Here is a 20476-nt window from a genome sequence, read left to right on the forward strand (position 1 = left end):
AATTCTTTTGATGCCAAGTCTAGGTTATTTCAACTATATTCCAGTTGTGTTTCTATGTGTGTGTTTTAAAGTGTTTCTTCTTTTCATTGCCTGAATCTTTGCTATTCCCCAAAATACTCCATCTGAACTGAGTTAACCTGGTTTCTGACTGCTCACCTGCTCTCTACACTTCTTTATTTGAACATAAACGCTGAAACTATTAATGATGGGTGGGTTTGCATCATTGCACGACTTTCCCAATATATTCTTCCACTCCCACCTGCTCTCAGTTCTTTGCTTCTCCAACAGGATCTGCTGCTGCCCATTTTCCCAGAGCTGCTTTCAGTAAACATCCCCACCACTTACATAACAAAAAAATCACTCACTTACTTATCTGGAATGGCTGCTTACTCCTCAGTATCCTGCTGCGTAAGGGCTGGTCAACATTAAATGTTCTGGAGTGGTCTTTGGTGGTATCCACTCTTAATCATTCACAGTATAAATAGGAAATGTAAAACTAAAAATTATATAATAAAACATCTGAGTAATGAAAAGCAATTTTTAAAGCATTCTACTGCCAGGGAAGAAAACCTGTTTCTCAATGAAGCATAGCTATTGTATAATGATTATTAAAATGTTGATACAATGCCTAGATTGCTCTTTATGTATTTTTCATTAGGTTAATGGAAAACATGAAAATTTCTGGTTGACAAATTTGCATACCAAATGTAATTTCTGAAAGTGGATTAAAACAATTTTTTATTGTGCCGGATCAAGCATTTTTTTATTTTTCTAGTTTTTGAGACGGAGTCTTGCTCTGTCACCCAGGCTGGAGTGCAATGGCGCAATCTCGGCTCACTGCAACCTCTGCCTCAAGCGATTCTCCTTCCTCAGCCTCCCGAGTAGCTAGGATTACAGGCACCTGCCACCATGCTTGGCTAATTTTTTGTGTTTTTATTAGAGACAGGGTTTCAACATGTTGGTCAGCCTGGTCTCGAACTCCTGACCTCAGATGATCCACCTGCCTCAGCCTCCTGAAGTGCTGGGAATACAGTTGTGAGCCACTGTGCCTGGCCAAGCATTTTTTTTAAAAGTCAAAACTTTTGATGCATGGTCAAAAACAGATACTTCAATTATTAAAAACCATTTTATCCAACATATCACCTGAAAGAAGTATTACCATATTGAGCTTTTGTGTATACTTTACAGAACTGGAGTTCAAACCTCAGAAACACATAGGAGATTTTTTGAGAAATGTTTAACTATATTGAAAAAAGGAGAGAACTTTGGAAGATCATGACATGAATTTCATTTTTTTAAGAACAGATTGAAAACTGGCTTCTTTCTTCTTTCACACACTATCCACATAGCTATGGTGCTTGTAATTGACATTGACATTATTGATGTACCAAATAACCTTTAAAATATTTACCTAAACATGTTGGGTGTGGTGGCTCACACCTGTAATCCCAACACTTTGGGAGGCCAAGGCAGGAAGATGGTTTTTGCCTAGTAGTTCGAGGCTGCAGTGACCTATGATCAGACCATTGCACTCCAGCCTGGGTGACAGAGCAAGTCTCTTGAAAAAAAGTTTACCCAAACATTTTAGGTGCCTCATAAAATCCCTCAGTCAATCAAGTAATGTAAACTAATAATTAATCAGTAAATGTTACTACATAATGGGTGCTATGGGGGAAATCAAGAAGTTTAAGGTAATGCCCCAAAACACGGGGAACTTCTAATCTAGTTGAAGAGCTAAGTCCATGACTGACAACAGAATGGGAGCTCATTGCCTAATTATTACTCTATTTTTATTTATTTATTTATTTATTTATTTGAGACAGAGTTTCATTCTTGTTACCCAGGCCAGAGTACGTTGGAGCGATCTCAGCTCACTGCAACCTCCACCTCCTGGATTCAAGTGATTCTCCTGCCTCAGCCTCCTGAGGAGCTGGAACTATAGGTACCCGCCACCACACCCGGTTAATTTTTGTATTTTTAGTAGAGACAGGATTCACCATTTTGGCCAGGGTGGTCTCAAACTCCTGACCTCAGGTGATCCATCCGCCTTGGCCTCCCAAAGTGCTAGGATTACAGGCATGAGCCACCGCACCCAGCCCTAATTATTAAGTGAACCAAAGAATTTCTCACCACCCACAAAGCATATTGGGAACCCATTCGGTGTAGATATTAAATGAGAAGAGAAAGTAACTCTGTGTAGGAGGTGAGTTTTGAGTGATGGGGAAGGATGAGGTGGATGTGAACTGCTTAAGAAGAGCCTGCAAATCATCACAAGGAGGTGGGGATGGCCAGAGGAAAGGATGAGAAAAGCAGTCACTGAGTACTGATGATATTCCAGACCTTATGCATATATTGTCTCATTTCATCCTCATAGCACCCTAGGAAGTGAATCATATTTTGCCCATTTTTCAGAAGAGGAGACTGGGGTGCAGTTCCAGATTCGAAAACTTGTGCTTTTCTTTTTTCCTACACATTTTCTTTGTGAAAGCCTTAAAAGGTGAGCTAGCTCTCCCTAAATCTGTCATACGGATTGAAAGTCAACAGTGTCCTCACTTAATAGATGGTAAGATAGAAGAATAAGATATCATATGCATTTTCAAAATGAAATAGCCATTTGAGGTCACTATCAGTTCATCCTGATGGCCAAGCAGCACACCTTCCTTATCTATAAATCTTTTTCATGTTTAATAAATGTCCTTGAATGTAGCCCTTTGTTAATGTGACTTACGAGGTCTTTATTTCTTCAAGGCAATTATTTCCAAATGTAGGAATTAACAATCTGGTCAATGTGTACCTGCACCTAAGCAATTAGACAAATGTTGTTCTTGGCCTCTGCTGAAAACCCTCACCTTCCTATGACTTGGCACATTCTCTCTTCCTGATAAGAGACAGAAGACATATTTTACTGGTGCTCAAATCAGCTCTGGCATTAATGGAGGTGCTGAATGACTTTAAGTAATTATTTAGGACTATAAATTTTTGTTTAGCTCTCATATGTAACCCTTAATTGCCAATACTAATTAGAGATGGATGGAAACTTGAGGCCCAAAGATGCCACAGAGATTTACAGAATGTAGACAGACTTTGCTGAAAGACGGGATTCTAAATAATGTCTCTTCTTTACTCCTTTATCTTAGCCACCTTTGAATCATTTTGTTTCATTCACTAATAACAAGTTGATCCTGCTCCGGGAGCCAGTGGAATTTCATGGGACTTTGGTTTATACTCTGTTTTAAATTTCTCTTCTTTTAATGGAGTCACTCTCTTCTTCGAGACTTTGAGAAATTCATCTCATTGTTACCAGGAGCAGCATTTTTGCATTAGTCCATGATTGCACTTTCTATCCGAACAGTTCACAAAGCTTCAAAATACATTGTTTAAAATGATCAGAATGCTATGGCATCAAAATACTGGTTATCAAAGAATTCTTTGAAGTAATTTTTAAATTTTATTGTTTTAATAAAGACAGGATCTCTCTGTGTTGCCCAAGCTGGTCTCAAACTCCTGGGCTCAGGTGATCCTACTGCCTCAGCCTCCCAAAATGCTGGGATTACAGGCATCAGCCACTACATCCGATTTTTTAAGGGTGATTTTTTAAGAAGCACACTAATAGAGTTAACTTTATTGCAACATAAGAACAATTCCATTGCAGTTTATTACTGTTTAAAATAGCTGAACAGAATAGCAAAAGTGTAAAAACAAATCCTTCAGTCCTTTTTACAATTTGGTAAACATTCCCTATAATTTTTGTGCAGATGACAAAAATCTACACATAGGTGATGTCATATATTTTATTAACCTACATATGCCTGTCGAGAATCTGTCATGGGTATCTTCTTGTAGCAATACATGAAAATCTGTTTTATGCATTTGAGTACTGCATAATATTTCTGTTTTTCCTTTTTAAAATTTTATTTTACAACTCCACCAGATCACTGGAATAAATACTGTGTGATGTTTCATTGTATGTGTACATCATGATAATTCTATTGATGGAAAGTTTGATTTTTTTCCCCTAATTTTAGCTTCTTAAAAAAGGGCAATAATAAATATTATTTTACATAATATATATTTTATCTATACCTTTTCACAATTAACTTTTAAATAAATTACCAGAACTTAGGTTGATGAATCAAAGGGTATGCACATTAACATTTTTGATATATGGTATTAGTTTGCCCTCCAGAAATACATTGCCAACTTATATTTTAACAAACATGATGAGGAGGTACCTCTTTCCCACCCACTTTATAGCACTTGACATTAACACACCATTTTGTCAAACTGGCAAATATTTTGTTTCCATTTGCGTTTCTTTGATAGTTGCTGATGTTGAGCATACTTTCCTCTGTTTAAAGTCCATTTGTATTTCTTCCATGAATTTATATGTTTTCCCCACTGCTTTAGCTTTTTCTTATTTATTTCTAACCTCTCTTCATATATTATGGACCTTATTCTATTGCCATATATGTTGCAAATATCTCCTCAACATTGTTGTTTGTCAACTTTGTTATTGAAACATGGTAATTTTTACATTTAATTTTTAATACATCTGAAATTTATCTTGATGTAAATTGGAGTTTAACCTGCTTTGCTCCCACAACATTTTAATAATTTTCCTGGCACCATTTATTAAATAATTCATTGTGTTAGATCAGTTGCAGTAATGACCTTAATTTGCTTACTCCTCCTTGTATCCATGCCCTTTGGTAGTGCCCTCCCCCACAGATTCTGGGCTTCGTATTGACTCGTTTTGGCTGATGGGACAGTAGCAAATATGATACAAAAGGGTACTTGAAAAGTGCTTGTGCATTGGGGCTTACTTGTTCTCTGCTCTTAGAACTCTGCAACTATCTAAACAAGCCCAGGTTAGCCTGATGGATGGTAAGAGACATGTGGCCCATTCACCCCTGTTTCTCCCAGACAATCATGAGATGTATGAGTGCGACCATTTAAAAATTGGTCAGCTCCACTGGCCAACCAGCTGACTACAGACACATGAGCAGGCTCAGCCAAGATCAGCCAAGTCTGGCCACACCCCAAATCTACCTGGCTTACTATAGCCCAATTGCCATGCCACAAAATTATAAACTAAATAAATGTAAATGGTTCTTATTTCAATCAACTGAGATTCTGAGTGCTGTGTCACACAATAAAAGATAACCAGTATATCCAGCTTACCTGTACTGATGTGAAAGTCATATTTATCATACACTAAATTCCCACTTATACATGTGTATATTTCTGAGTTACTTATTTTGTTTCTTTGATCTATTTAGTTCTTCCCCTGCTAACACCACACTTAAAATTACTATAGCTATATGGTATATTTTACTATTTGGTAGGTTAATTCCACCACCCCATCTCCATGACAATTTTTTTTTTTTAGAAGAAATTTGTCAAGTTTCCTGAAATGTCTTGTTGGGATTTAATTTCAAATTGCATTAAGTTTTGTAATATTTTGAATTTTTAGTACAGAAATTGGATAAGTTTCTTTATCTACTCTTATATTCTTCAGCAGCATTTTATATTTTTCTTCAAAAAGGTTCCACATAAATTCTTGTTTAGTTTATTACCTATTTTATCAGTCAGGGTTTAACCTGAAAGGCAAAACCAACGGGAGGTACATATTAAAATATTTGTTGCCAATAATTGTGTAAAAATGATGGGATTTTGTGGGCTAGAGAGGACAGTCTAAATCTGTCAGGCCATCAAGAAGGGCAGACTGTAACTCTTGGCAGAAGCCACTATCCACAGATGAAATTCTTTCCTTCTGGAAGCCTCATTTCTGCTTTTCTTTTTTTGATTTTTCTTTTTCTTTTCTTTTCTTTTTTTTTTTTTTAGACAGAGTCTTGCTCTGTTGGCCAGGCTGGAGTGCAGTGGCATGATCTTGGCTCACTGCAACCTCTGCCTGCTGGGCTCAAGTAATTCTCCTGCCTCAGCCTCCTGAGTAGCTGGAATTATAGGCGCCTGCCACCACACCCAGCTAATTTTTGTATATTTAGTAGAGACGGGGTTTTACCATGTTGGTCAAGCTGGTCTCAAACTCCTGACCTCAGGTGATCTGCCCACCTCGGCCTCCCAAAGTGCTGAGATTACAGGCATGAGCCACCGCGCCTGGCCCAGTTCTGCTTTTAAGGCTTTCAGTGGATTGAATGAGGACTACCAAAATTATCAAAGATAAGCATCATTACTTAAAGTCAATCAATTATGGATGTTAATCTACAAAATACCTTCAGCAAAACACCTGGATTAGTGTTAGATTCAATACTGGGGATATTAATTTAGTCAAGTTGCTACATCAAAAAGACCATAACGTTTGTATTTTGTGCTTTTGTTCTTTCTTCTAAGATTTTCATTATATTTTCTGATAACTTATTTTCCATAGAAAAACAAGTGATTAAAAAATGATTTTTGTAACTCATACCTATGTTCTCTTATTGTATTTAAGAGTGGGGCTTTTTTTGCTTGTTTTCAAACAACAATAATATTTTATATATATTTCATAAATATTTGATAAATATTTTGTCTTCTTTCTTTGGTCAGAACTTCTGGAAAAATGGTGAAGAATAGAGTAAGATTTCTGCTTCTAGGAGTTTCGGATGAGATCATTTAGATCAATCCTCTTTCTGGTGACAAATTTAAAAATCTGTGTAGGGTAGGAATGGTAGTTTATGTCTATAATCCCAGCACTTTGGGAGGCCAAGGCAGGAGGATCACTTAAGCTCCGAAGTTCAAGATCAGCCTGGGCAACATAGTGAGACATTGTCTCTATTTAAAAATAAAAAATTAAAATTAAAAGAATGTTAAAAAAAAAAACCCTCTTCTTAAAAGCTTCAAAAAGCTAAGAAGATGATGAAGAATGAGAGGAAGAGAGCCCAGAATTTGAGTCTGGCACTTGGGTTCACTTTGCCCCTGGTGGTGTTTCTTAATCAAAAGAGACTGCAGAAAGGTGAGTTGTGTTTTCAGGACTCCCACCGGCTACGGTGTAATCCAGGACCTGCCAAGGGTGAGTGCCTAGCAAGCCATTCTGCACTTTGGGCTGGCCCCCCAAAAGACTGATCCACTGGAGTAAAGAAAATCAGATAGAATCTAGTCCTTGCATGGATTGTGATCCAGGTTACAGCAATCTTGGTAGCCAGCAGAATTGCAAGCCCTGTGCTTGGGCAGAGGTGATCCAGATCGCTAGTGCCCTGAATGCTTGGCAAAAGCAACTCCTTCAAATCCTCTTTGGAGGAAGATAATGTTATTTAAATCTCTCTCTACAATTTTCAAGTAAAATGGCCAGCACACATTCAGGAGATTGGACTCCACCAGCAAGAACCAAGAGAAATAACCAACGACAGAAACAAATTTACAAAGATCCAGATGGGGGAATTATCAGGCACAGAGTGTTAAAGAACTTCCTTGTTTTATTCCTGCCTTGAAGAAAGTGATTTGATGTCTCACTATTCACTATCACATTTGCTCTTGTTACCTATAAATGCCATTTACTATGATAGAGTGCTTTCCTCCTTTAATTTATTAATACATTTTTTAAAAATCAGTAATGGATATTAAATTATATCAAATCTTTCTATCATACGTAGTTTGATTGTGACTTTTACCATGAATTTTGTGGATTTCCTAGCATTAAACCATTATTACATTCCAGCAATAAATCCTAACTGGTGTTAGTGTGTTTTTAAAAATACACTTCCAGGCTGGGCGTGGTGGCTCACGCCTGTAATCCCAACATTTTGGGAGGCTGAGGTGGGTGGACAACTTGAGGACAGGAATTTGAGACCAGCCTGGGCAACATGGTGAAACCCTTCTCTACTGAAATTATAAAAATTATCCAGGTGTGGTGGCGTGCACCTATAATCCCAGCTACTTGGGAGGCTGAGGCAGGAGAGTCACTTGAACCTGGGAGGCGGAGGTTGCAGTGAGCTGAGATCACACCATTGCACTCCAGCCTGGGTGGCAGAGCGAGACTCTGACTAAAAAAATAAAAATGAAAATATACTTCTGATTTTATTTGTTAATATTCTTATTATTCTTGTGTTTATACTCATAAGTGAGATTGGTATATGCTTTTTTTTTGAGCCACCTGTCAGATTTTGGTATTGAAGTCATAAAGAAAATTGAAAACCTTTTTAGAAAAATATTTATGGTGTTTGTGTTTCAGGTGGCAAGTATTACTAATAATTATCTTTTTTATTGGTCTATTTCGTTTTAGATTCTGCTCTTTTTGGTTTCAAATTTTAGGTGATTTTGAGTATCTTTTCAATATTTATTTTGTTATGAACTGAGTATGTCATTAATCTATTGGTTTTTTTGGTTGTTTGTTGGTTGTACTTTCATTTCGTAGACTTTTAGGAGCTTTCCACCTATTAAGGAAATTAATCAATCCTCATTATAAATGTTGCAAATGCCATCCACCCCAGTTTTTAAAATTTTACTTTGATTTGCTTATTGCATTTTTCTTATAGCAATGTATAATTTTACATAAATTTTATCAATCTATTTTATCTTTTCTGGGTTTTATGTTTTGCTTAGAAAGGTCTTCCTCATTCTAAGATGATTTTTAAAACTCCTGTATTTTTCCCAGCACTTTTATTTCAGTTTTTTGATGTTTAAATTGATAGGCTGTTTGGAACTTATTTTGAAGTAAGGGGTGAGGAAAGAATCAGACTTTTTCCCCAGATGACTATAATAAATTGTGAAACATGATTTAATGAATCTTTTTACCCCAACTAATTTGAAGTACTGCTTTTTACTCCTATTTTCTTTTTTTTTTTAATTCCTCGTATTTTTATTTTTATTTTATTTTTTTATTTTTTTCTTTTTTTTCTTTTTTATTATTATTATACTTTAAGTTCTAGGGTACATGTGCATAACGTGCAGGTTTGTTACATATGTATACTTGTGCCATGTTGCTGTGCTGCACCCATCAACTCGTCAGCACCCATCCACTGGTCATTTACATCAGGTATAACTCCCAGTGCAATCCCTCCCCCCTCCCCCCTCCCCATGATAGGCCCCGGTGTGTGATGTTCCCCTTCCCGAGTCCAAGTGATCTCATTGTTCAGTTCCCACCTATGAGTGAGAACATGCGGTGTTTGGTTTTCTGTTCTTGTGATAGTTTGCTAAGAATGATGGTTTCCAGCTGCATCCATGTCCCTACAAAGGACACAAACTCATCATTTTTTATGGCTGCATAGTATTCCATGGTGTATATGTGCCACATTTTCTTAATCCAAATCCAGTCTGTCAGAACAGAGTCCTCAGAAATAATACCACACATCTACAGCCATCTGATCTTTGACAAACCTGAAAGAAACAAGAAATGGGGAAAAGATTCCCTATTTAATAAATGGTGCTGGGAAAATTGGCTAGCCATAAGTAGAAAGCTGAAACTGGATCCTTTCCTTACTCCTTACACGAAAATTAATTCAAGATGGATTAGAGACTTAAATGTTAGACCTAATACCATAAAAACCCTAGAGGAAAACCTAGGTAGTACCATTCAGGACATAGGCACGGGCAAAGACTTCATATCTAAAACACCAAAAGCAATGGCAGCAAAAGCCAAAATTGACAAATGGGATCTCATTAAACTAAAGAGCTTCTGCACAGCAAAAGAAACTACCATCAGAGTGAACAGGAAACCTACAGAATGGGAGAAAATTTTTGCAATCTACTCATCTGACAAAGGGTTAATATCCAGAACCTACAGAGAACTCAAACAAATTTACAAGAAAAAAACAAACAACCCCATCAAAAAGTGGGCAAAGGATATGAACAGACATTTCTCAAAAGAAGACATTCATACAGCCAACAGACACATGAAAAAATGCTCATCATCACTGGCCATCAGAGAAATGCAAATCAAAACCACAATGAGATACCATCTCACACCAGTTAGAATGGTGATCATTAAAAAGTCAGGAAAAAACAGGTGCTGGAGAGGATGTGGAGAAATAGGAACACTTTTACACTGTTGGTGGGATTGTAAACTAGTTCAACCATTATGGAAAACAGTATGGCGATTCCTCAAGGATCTAGAACTAGAGGTACCATATGACCCAGCCATCCCATTACTGGGTATATACCCAAAGGATTATAAATCATGCTGCTATAAAGACACATGCACACGTATGTTTTTACTCCTATTTTCATTTTGATCTATATCTTGACTTTCTGTCTATTCTATTGATCTATCTTGTCATTACCAACACCAAACATTTTTGATTTCTCTACATTTAGAATACATTTTAATATTGATATAGTAGTTTATGATTCTAATAATTTTTATATTTATTTCTACTTCATTTTATTATGGTCTTATACTACTTTTCTTCCCTAATTTATTATGATTATCTTTGCAGCTTAATAGTGTATCAATTTTTATAAATGTTACATAAAGAATTGAAAAAAATATATTTGCTATTTGCTGACAAAAATTTTCATGTATAGCCTTTGAGGTCAAGAATGATAATTGAATTTTTCATATCTTCTATATCCTTATTTGTGTGTTTGTTTTCTGAATGATTGTTCACATTCTGAAAGAAGCATGTTAAAATCTCTTAAAATCTCCAAATGCCAAGGTGAATATGTCACATTCTTACATTTCGTCCATTTTTAGTTCAATGCAATGTCACTTAATGCAAGAGTTTATGATTGTTTTTCTGCTTTGGTGGTGCTACGTTTGGAATATTTCTTCCCTCCAAAACTCATGCTGAAATTTATTCCCCAATCTGGCAGGACTGAGAGGTGGAATAAATCATGAGGGCTTTCCCCTCATAAATGGATTAATCCATTAGTGGGTTAATGGATTAATGAGTTAGTGAATTAATGGGCAATCAAGGGAGTGGACTGGTGGCTTTATAAGAAAAGGAAGAGAGACCTGAGCAAGCATGTTGGCACACTCAGCCCCCTCGTCATGTTATGTCCTGCACCCCGTCAGGATTCTGCAGAGGGTCCCCATCAACAATGTTACCAGCAGAGCCCTGAGGAAATAACTGCGAAAGTTTCTTCTTTTTCTTACTGTTGTTGTTTTTTTCTTTTTTTTCGAGCCCCTTTGTTTATAAGCACAGCTGCTTAAAGAAATAAGATGGCCCCTGATGGCGACAGAGCTTCTTGACCCCGACCAGGTATCAAAGGAAGATAAGACCTCACGAAACTGGCACAAATTGGAACAGATGACCCCTAGTTGCCTTGAGGTCATTAAAATATCATTACAATGCTAAAATTCCCTCCCCTAAAAGAAAAGCTCTGGCGTTTTGTGTACATGTGATGTATGAGGTCATATGCATATGAATTGAGCCTGCATGTCTGGACGGCTGCTCCGCACATGCTAACATTCCTCTTCTATCCTGAACCTAGTCCTTAAACACCCAGGCACCATTCAGAGAGAAGGTGCATTTAGAGTGAGAGCTTGCCTTCTCCGTCCCCTGGCCAGTGAATAAAAACCTGATTGCCTTTTCCAATGGAATGTTCTTTCTGTGCAACAGATACAAGGTGGAGAAAGAATTCAGTTTACCAGTGACAACGGGAAGGCTCTCAGCCTCTGAACTTCTCAGTCTCCAGAACAGTAAGAAAGAAATTCCTTTTCTTTATAAATGACTTTTTCTTTGTAAGTTTCAGGTATTCTGTTATAAGTAACAGAAAATGGACTAAATCAGAAAATTGGTACTGAGAAGTGGGGTTGTTGCTATACAAATACCTGAAGATGTGGAAGCAGCCTTGGGACTTTGTAATGGGTGGGTAGGTGCTGAAAAAGTTTGGAGGAGCAGGCTAGAAAAAAACTGTTTAGGTGTGAATGGAGCATTAGGGAGTGATCCTGGTGAGGGCTCAGAAGAGAAGACTAGGGGAAGTCTGAATCTTCTTAGAGACTACTTAAGCGGTTGTGATCAAGTAACCAACATGCAGATTCAGTTGCTTGCCATGTGCAGAGTCCAACTAACAACAGTAAGGTCTGGTATGAAGAAAATTAATTTTTATTCCAAAACTAGCTTACAGGAAGGAGTACAGCCTTTCTGCCTGAAGGGTACTGCTTTACTTCTAGGGCAGAAAGCAGGGGTTTCTAAAGGGGTGCTTGGCATGAATGGCATGCAGGGGAGTGAGTGAGCCAGTGGGGTTTTTGTGACTTGCTTTAGTGCCTTCCGGACTGGGTAGCTGAGCTGGTTCCATCATGGGCAGAACTAGGCTGTAAAGTGGCCATTGTCTCAGGATACTCTTCAGGTAGGAGAGAGTTTCCTAGAGGGCGTGTTTTAGGTTGTAAATTGAGTGTTGTCTCCGGAGACAATCCCCTGGTTGGAGAGGTTCTTGGTTCTGGAGCTTCTAAGCACCTAGAGAAGCTTGCCCTGTAGGGAGTGTCTGGTGAAGGGAAGGTAAAAGGTTACAATTGCATTGGTAAAGAGTTAAGTAGGAAGTGGGAAACAGGGGAAGAGGAGGAAAGAGAAAAGGAGAAAAAAGTAATTAAAAGATGTATTAATTTTCTCTTAGAAAAATAGAGGTACAGGCTGGGTGTGGTGGCTCACACGCCTGGAATCCTAGCACTTTGGGAGGCCGAGGCGGGCAGATCACGAGGTCAGGAGATTGAGACCATCCTGGCTAACACGGTGAAACCCCGTCTCTCCTAAAGATACAAAAAATTAGCTGGGCGTTGTGGCAGGTGCCTGTGGTCCCAGCTGCTCGGGAGGCTGAGGCAGGAGAAGAGTGTGAACCTGGGAGGCGGAGCTTGCAGTGAGTCAGGATGGCGTCACTGCACTCCAGCCTGGGCAAAAGGGCGAGACTCCGTCTGAAAAAAAAAGAAAAGAAAAATAGAGGTACTCCGTTACAATCAGAATGTTGGTCGAAATATGGACAGTAAGACCATTCCAATGAAGTCTCAGATGGAAATGAGGAACAGAGTATTGGAAACTGGAGTAAAGACCATCCTTGTTATAAAGCAGCAAAGAACTTGGCTGAACTGTGTCCATGCCTGAGGGCTTTATGAAAGGCAGAACTTGAGAGTGATGAACTGGAATATATGGCAGAAGAAATATTTCAACAGCAAAGCATTCAGGCTGCTGCATGACCACTTTTGGCTGTTTATAGTAAGATGAGAGAAGAAACAGAGGGGAAAAATTCTGGAAAATTCACAGCCTGGCCATGTGGTAGAGAATGAAAGATCATTTTCAACAGAAGAAACCAAGGATGTGAACAAGTGACCAATTAATGGGAGAATTAGAATGACTGGAAGAAAGCCAGAGGCTCTTTGTTATGACAATGGAAGAAAACCCCTGAAGGCATTTCAGAGCTCTTTGAGGCTGCCCGTCCCATTACAGGACCAGAGGTATAGGAGGGCAGAGTGGTTTCGGGGATAGGCTGCTGCCCAAGATCACTTTGGGTCTCTGTTCCCTGCATTTCAAGGCAGGGATCCTCAGTGCCCCATCCGTGGCTCAAGCAGCCCCAGGTACACGTTGATCTACAGCTCCAGGAAGTATAAGTTGTAAGCTGTGGTGGCATCCATGTGGTGCTAAGTCTGCAGGCTTCCAGAATACAAGAGCTATGGGGGTATGACTGCCTCCACCTATGTTTCAAAGAATGTCTTGTACTGGAAGCCCGAGCAGAGACCTGCCACAGGAGTGGAGCTGCCACAGAGAGCCTCTATTAGGTAAATTCCCAGCAGAAATGTAGGATTGAAGCCACCATAGAGAGTCCCAGCAAGGGCAATGCTTAATGAAACCATGGGAGCAGGACCTAACTATAGGGCCACCAGCATGCAAACTAGCCTGGCAGAGCTGTGATGTGGCTTGCACCCAGCAAAGCCACTGGGGCAGGGCTTCTTGAGACCTTGGGGCCAAGCCACTACTCCAATGTACCTGGGATGCAGGACACTGAGTCTAAGGACATTGTTCTCTAACTCAAAGACTTACTGTTGTTTTTCCTGTTGGGTTTTGGACTTACTTGGGACCTGCTACTCCTTTCATTTTGCCTATTTCTCTTTGGGGGTGGGGATGGAGTCTCACTCTGTCACCCAGGCTGGAGTGCAGTGGTGGAATCTCAGCTCACTGCAACCTTTGCCTCCTGGGTTCAAGCAATTCTCCTGCCTCAGCCTACTGAGTAGCTGGGATGACAGGTGCCCACCACTACGCCCGGCTAGATTTTTGTTGTTGCTCTTGTTGTTGTTTTGCATTTTTAGTAGAAATGGGGTTTCACCATGTGAGCCACGGGAGCAGGACCACCAAGGAGACCACCTAACTGTAGGGCCACCAGCATGCAAACCAGCTTGGGAGAGCTGTGATGTGGCTTGCAGCCAGCAAAGCCACAGGGGCAGGGCTTCCTGAGACCTTGGGGCCAAGCCCCTTCTCCAGTGTACCTAGGATGCAGGACACTGAATCAAAGGGTGATCTTGAAATCCTGACCTCAGGTGATCCACCCTCCTTGGCCTCCCAAAGTGCTGGGATTATAGGTGTGAGCCACCATGCCTGGCCCATTTTTGCCTATCTCTGCCTTTTGGAATGGGAATGTATACCCTATGCTTGTACATAGATAATATATTTTGATTTCACAGGCTTACAGATGAGACTTGGACTTTGGACTTTGGAGTTGGTGCTGGACTGAATTAAGACTTTGGGGCTATGGGGATGGAATGAATGTATTTATATGTGAGAAGGATATGAGTTTTGTGGGGCCAGGAGTGGAATGCTATGGTTTGAATATTTGTCCCCTCCAAAACTCATGTTGAAATTTAACCCCCAATATGGCAGTACTGAGAGATGGGCCTTTAAGAGGTGATTGGATCATGAGGGCTCACCCCTCAAGAATGAATCAATCTATTCATGGTTTAATGGATCAATAGGTTAATGGGTTTTCACTGGAGGGGAACTGGTGGCTTTATAAGAAGAGGAAGAGAGGTCTGAACGAGTGTGCTAGGCACTCAGCCCCACTGCCATGTGATGCCCCATATCCCCTCAGGACTCTGCAGAAGGTGCCACCAGCAAGGAGCAAGAAGCCTCTCCCCAGATGCAGTCCCTTGACCCTGGATTTCTCAGCCCCCAGAACTGTCAGAAATAAATTCATTTTCTTTATAAATTATCCAGTTACAGGTATTTTCTTTTAAGCACACACACACACAAAGACTGAAATGGGTGGATTATAACACTTACCAATAACTATCCCTTTAAAACGTTTTTTCTTGAAGTCTCTACTTTGATATTAATGTAGTCACTTCAGCTTTTTTTCTCTTTGTATTAGTTTGGTATTTTTTTTTAAACTATGCCCTTACGGTAATACACCTATCTCATTAGATTTAGGTATATCTTATAAACATATAGGTGTTTTTGTTACATCTTTTGTTTGTTTGTTTGTTTGTTTGAGATGCAGTCTCACTCTTTCGTCCAGGCTGGAGTGCAGTGGCACGATCTCGGCTTACTGCAACCTCTGCCTCCCGGATTCAAGTGATTCTCCTTCCTCAGCCTCCTGAGTAGCTGGAACTACAGGCACGTGCCACCATGCTTGGCTAATTTTTGGATTTTTAGTAGAGATGGGATTTCACCGTGTTAGCCAGGATGGTCTTGATCTCTTGAACTCGTGATCCTTCCGCCTCGGCCTCCCAAAGTGCTGGGATTACAGGCGTGAGCCACCGCACCCAGCCAAGAATACTTCTTTAACAATTATTTTAAATGTTACGAATACATTATCACTTAACAGTAAATCTTACAGGTTTCACAGCTCACTGCTATTTTGTCTAGACTACATCTTTCGATTTCTTGAGGTCTTTATTCTGATTCATTTGTTATTTCAGCAGACTACTTCCTGCAATAGTTTTCTTCATAAAGAGTGTTAAGAAAGAGGCTCTCTGGTCCTCCAGTGCTGAAGCGGTTTCCTTTGTCCTCAGAGAGGAGTGAGCCTTTACCTCAGAAGCTGTAAATGTTGTCCCACCATCTCTCTCAGCATTTATGTAGCAAACACTAACTTCAGTGTCAGCTCCAGTATCTTTCCTATGAAATGACCTGTTTATTCTGAACCTGATAGAAGTTTCTATGCATCCTTTGAATTAACATTTTTCATCAGCATACCACTCAGTGTGTGTTTTCCTTTATAGAATTTCCTTCACTGTGCCAACTTTGTTCCTGCCTTGGAGGCCTTGCACTAGCTCTTCCTTCTTTTCGGAATGATCTTCCCCCAGATACTGCAAGGCTGCCTCCTTCCCACCATTAGCCCTCACTTCAAATCCATCAAGTCCTTTTCTGACCACCATATCTAAAACATCTCCTAATCATTGTCATCATCTATCGCATTCATTATGCTGTTTTATTGTCTTCAGAAGTGTTTATTATGGTCTGATATTATCACATTTATTTTTTTATGCTGATTGTCTTCCCCTCACAACTGGAATGTAAACTCCATGGAAGCCTCTCCTGTCTTATTTTCTACTCTATCTTTGGCTCCAATAATCGTGCCTAGCTCATAGGAGAAGCTGAATGAATGAAGAAGAAATACCAGGAGCTGCTTCTCCTCTTTCTAAGATTTTCTAAAAGATTTTTCCATGTGATCTGTCCTCCGCTTCCTATTCAGTTTGCTAACTATCCAACCATTCTTCTGGTCTACCTCAAGGCTTTTGGTTAGAAGTAAAATAACACCCCACCCCCCAACCCCCGCACACTTGCAAGAGGGCAAATGGATACACACGGAATGAAGTTAAAGGAACTCTAGCATATTGGACAGCTGAATTATTCAGCTGACTTAATGAAGTTCACAAAGTTCCTGGAGTATTTGGTAGAACTCCTGTCCTCTGTTTGTCATTATTTAAATTATTATCCAGTTCTTACTTCTGTTTACCGCCTAGTCACAGCCAAAGAGTATTGAATGCTGCTTTTGTTGTGCTTTGTAAATATAATTCAATAGATAATCAAGATTACAACTGTAAACTAATCTGTTTTTGTTAGAGATTGAGTTTAATATGATTTGGTTTGGCCGACCTAACCAGGCTTGGCAATGGAAGTTACTCTCAGAAATCTAATGCCAATAGTAAGGCCACTTTCTTCAGATATTATGCCTGGAGCATATAGTGAAGACTAGAAACCTGGGTTCCCCACACTGCTGTTTTTGCTTTACCACACCATAATCTTGCTTAGAGAAGCACAGTCAAAGTTATAAGCTGCTGTGACTAATTTTAACAATGAGAAAGTTTTATTCTATTAGTACATATTACGGGTGTTATATATTTACTGAATGTAGGCAGAGATGAATATAAATAAATACTAAAAAGAGTTCAAATGAGTGATGAGTTAGGCTTTGCTTTTAGTTATGAAATCCTCCTTGAATGAAAGGGGATCACATTGAAGAAACAGAAGGAAGAGGAAGGTTAAAGTTTGGAAAGACTGGGAAACACTTGTGCTTAGATACATATATGCAATGACTTGATGTTGAGTGTCTACAAAATTCTCATCATTTCCTATTTGTCCACTCTATAAAACTCAATTTGTAATAGAGATTGCTGAACAGGAAATGCGATGGCTGCTTGGAAGCTAGTAGTTACAGTGCTATTCACCAAATCTTACCAGTGATGAGAGACTTCTCAGAGTTCCTTTTTCTTCTGGCATGATGACTAGCAGGGGTCCTCTGGTGGCTGCTCCATAAGCCTGGGTCCTGGAGTAAGTATGATAGAGATTAGAGTTCCCAGCTGAGCACCAAGGATCATATATTGATCACACATTGTGTACTAGAAATAAATCTTTCTTGCTTTGAGATACAGTAGATCACGAGGTCAGGAGATCGAGACCATCCTGGCTAACACGGTGAAACGCCGTCTCTACTAAAAATACAAAAAATTAGCCGGGCGTGATGGCAGGCGCCTGTAGTCCCAGCTACTTGGGAGGCTGAGGCAGGAGAATGGCACGAACCCAGGAGGCGGAGCTTGCAGTGAGCTGAGATTGCACCACCGCACTCCAGCCTGGGCGACAGAGAAAGACTCCGTCTCAAAAAACAAACAAACAGAAAAAAGATACAGAGATTTGGGATAGTTTGTTATTGCAGCATAACCTAGCCCACCCAAACCAATACACAGAGCTTACACAGCCTACTTCAGTGGGAAAATTTATCTAATCTCTTGCTTCAAATATCATTTCTCAGTCTTTTTCTCCTGTTTTTTTTTTTTTTTTTTTTTTTGAGACAGAGTCTCACTCTGCTGCCCAGGCTGGAGTGTAGTGGCATGATCTTGGCTCATTGTAACCTCTGCTTCCTGGGTTCAAGTGATTCTCATGCCTCAGCCTCCTGAATAGCTGGGATTACAGGTGTGTACCACCACACCCAGCTAATTTTTTTTTGTATTTTTAGTAGAGATGTGGTTTCACTGTGTTGGCCAGGCTGGTCTTGACCTCCTGGCTCAAGTGATCCACCCACCTTGCCTTCCAAAGTGCTGGGATTACAGGTGTGAGCCACTGTGCCCAGCTGCCATTTCTCATTCTTACTCTCTGACATCTCAGTCTCTTTCCTGTTTCTTATGATCCTCCACCAGCTTTTGGATTTTACTTCAGCATTACATCTTAAAAAAAAATTTTTTTTAACTTTTATTTTAGGTTCTGGGTGCATGTGCAGGTTTCGTATACAGGTAAACTCACATCACAGGAGTTTGCTGTGCAGATTATTTTGCCACCCAGGTAGTAAGCTTATTAAAAAGTCAAAAATAACAGATGCTGGTGAAGTTGCAGAGAAAAAGGAACATTTATTCACTGATGGTGGGTGTGTAAATTAGTTGAACTATTGTGGAAAGCAGTGTGGCAATTCCTCAAAGAGCTAAAAGCATTACATCTTGAATTTTACTGCCTTACCCAACTGATAGGCACAAATAAAAACATGTATACTTTTAAAAAAATTATTTTCATTTTTTCTTCAGATATCATGACTTCAAAAACATATATAATTTTTTAAAATAACTTAAATTCCAAGAAAAAAAATAAAAGAGTGAAAAGATCTGGTGGGAAAGTATCAGAGAAAATGGGACAAAAGAGGCCGGGCATGGTGGCTCACACCTGTAATCCCAGCACTTTGGGAGGCTGAGGCAGGCTGATCACAAGGTCAGGAGATCGAGAGCATCCTGGCTAACACAGTGAAACCCTATCTCTACTAAAAATACAAAAAATTAGCCAGGTGTGGTGATGGGCACCTATAGTCCCAGCTGCACAGGAGGCTGAGGCAGGAGAATGGCGTGAACCTGGGAGGCAGAGCTTGCAGTGAGCCGAGATCTGCACCACTGCACTCCAGCCTGGGTGACACAGCGAGACTCTGTCGCAAAAAAAAAAAAAAAAAAAAAAAAAAAAGGGACAGAAGAATAACATTGTGTAAGATTTCCAGCATGTACTCTCTCTTCATTTCCTATTCCTTTCATTTCTTCATTCATGAAACAAAATATTTAGCATTTGCTATGAGCCAATTTTAACCATCAGGATAAAATGGCAAACAAAAGCCATGAAAATTACAGTCTAGCTGAAAAGACAAAATTAATCAAATAATTATACAAATAAATGTAAAACTATAATAGTGATAAGTACTATGAAGAGGTGATGCACACATTATGTATCCATATCTATTGTCTGTCCATCTAGAATGATTAAGCAAATGTAAGACATTCAAAATTAGAGTATGTTGCTATATAGAAATAATGGTGTACAGAAATTCTTGGTACTATTCTTGCAACTTTTCTGTATGTGTGAAATTATTTCAAAATTAAAAAGGCTTTTTCAAAGCAGTAACTGGTGTGGTGGTGTATGTACACTTATTAGACAGAATTAGCTGGGTTGGTTATCTCTGTTTAGTACTTGATTCAAACTTGGCCAAATTATATTGCCTGGCATTTTAATTCCTCTTTCTGTATCAGTGCTAATCATTGTCCCTGCAGAATCCTGTGGCCCATACATGGTAATAAAATGAATGAAAAAATCCATTGTAAATTACACTTTGTATTAAAACAAACAAACAAAACTCCCTGCCTTTTTTTTCTATTTTAAAGAGTGATATGTAATTAATATGTAAAATTAGGAAAGAATACAATAAGTCTGATAAAAATGAAAATTACTTACAACTCATCAGTCAGTGATAATCACCGTTAACATTTTGGCAAATTTCCATCATATATTTATGTTTTACATTTAGCAGTATGAGTTGTCTATTGTGTGCAGCAAATTACCCTGAAACTTAGCTGTTTAATACAATACACATTATTTCACATAGTTTCTGAAGGTCAAGAATCTGAAGCCACTCAGCTGTGTGGTTCTGAATCAAAGTTTCTTATGAGGTTGCAGTTAAGGCATGGGTACGGTAGCAGTCAGTTGAGAGCTGGGGAATTAGTGTCCAACTTCATTCATGTGGCTGTTGATAAAGAGGGTTCAGGCCCTCAGCAGGTAAGCTTCTCCGTAGAGCTCACATAATATGAAAGCTGCCTTCCCCCAGAGGAAGTGATGAGAGAAAGAGACAGAGAGAGAGGGAGAGAAGACAGAATGTGCAG

General features: G+C 39.3%; 1 pseudogene; it reads right to left on the reverse strand.

Moving 5' to 3' along the window:
* Window positions 1-20476, reverse strand: part of LOC102119109 (prostaglandin E synthase 3-like) — a 147601-nt pseudogene that overhangs the window by 73122 nt on the left and 54003 nt on the right.

This window comes from Macaca fascicularis, chromosome 5 (assembly GCF_037993035.2).
Source record: "Macaca fascicularis isolate 582-1 chromosome 5, T2T-MFA8v1.1".
In the NCBI taxonomy this organism is placed as follows: Eukaryota; Metazoa; Chordata; class Mammalia; order Primates; family Cercopithecidae; genus Macaca; species Macaca fascicularis.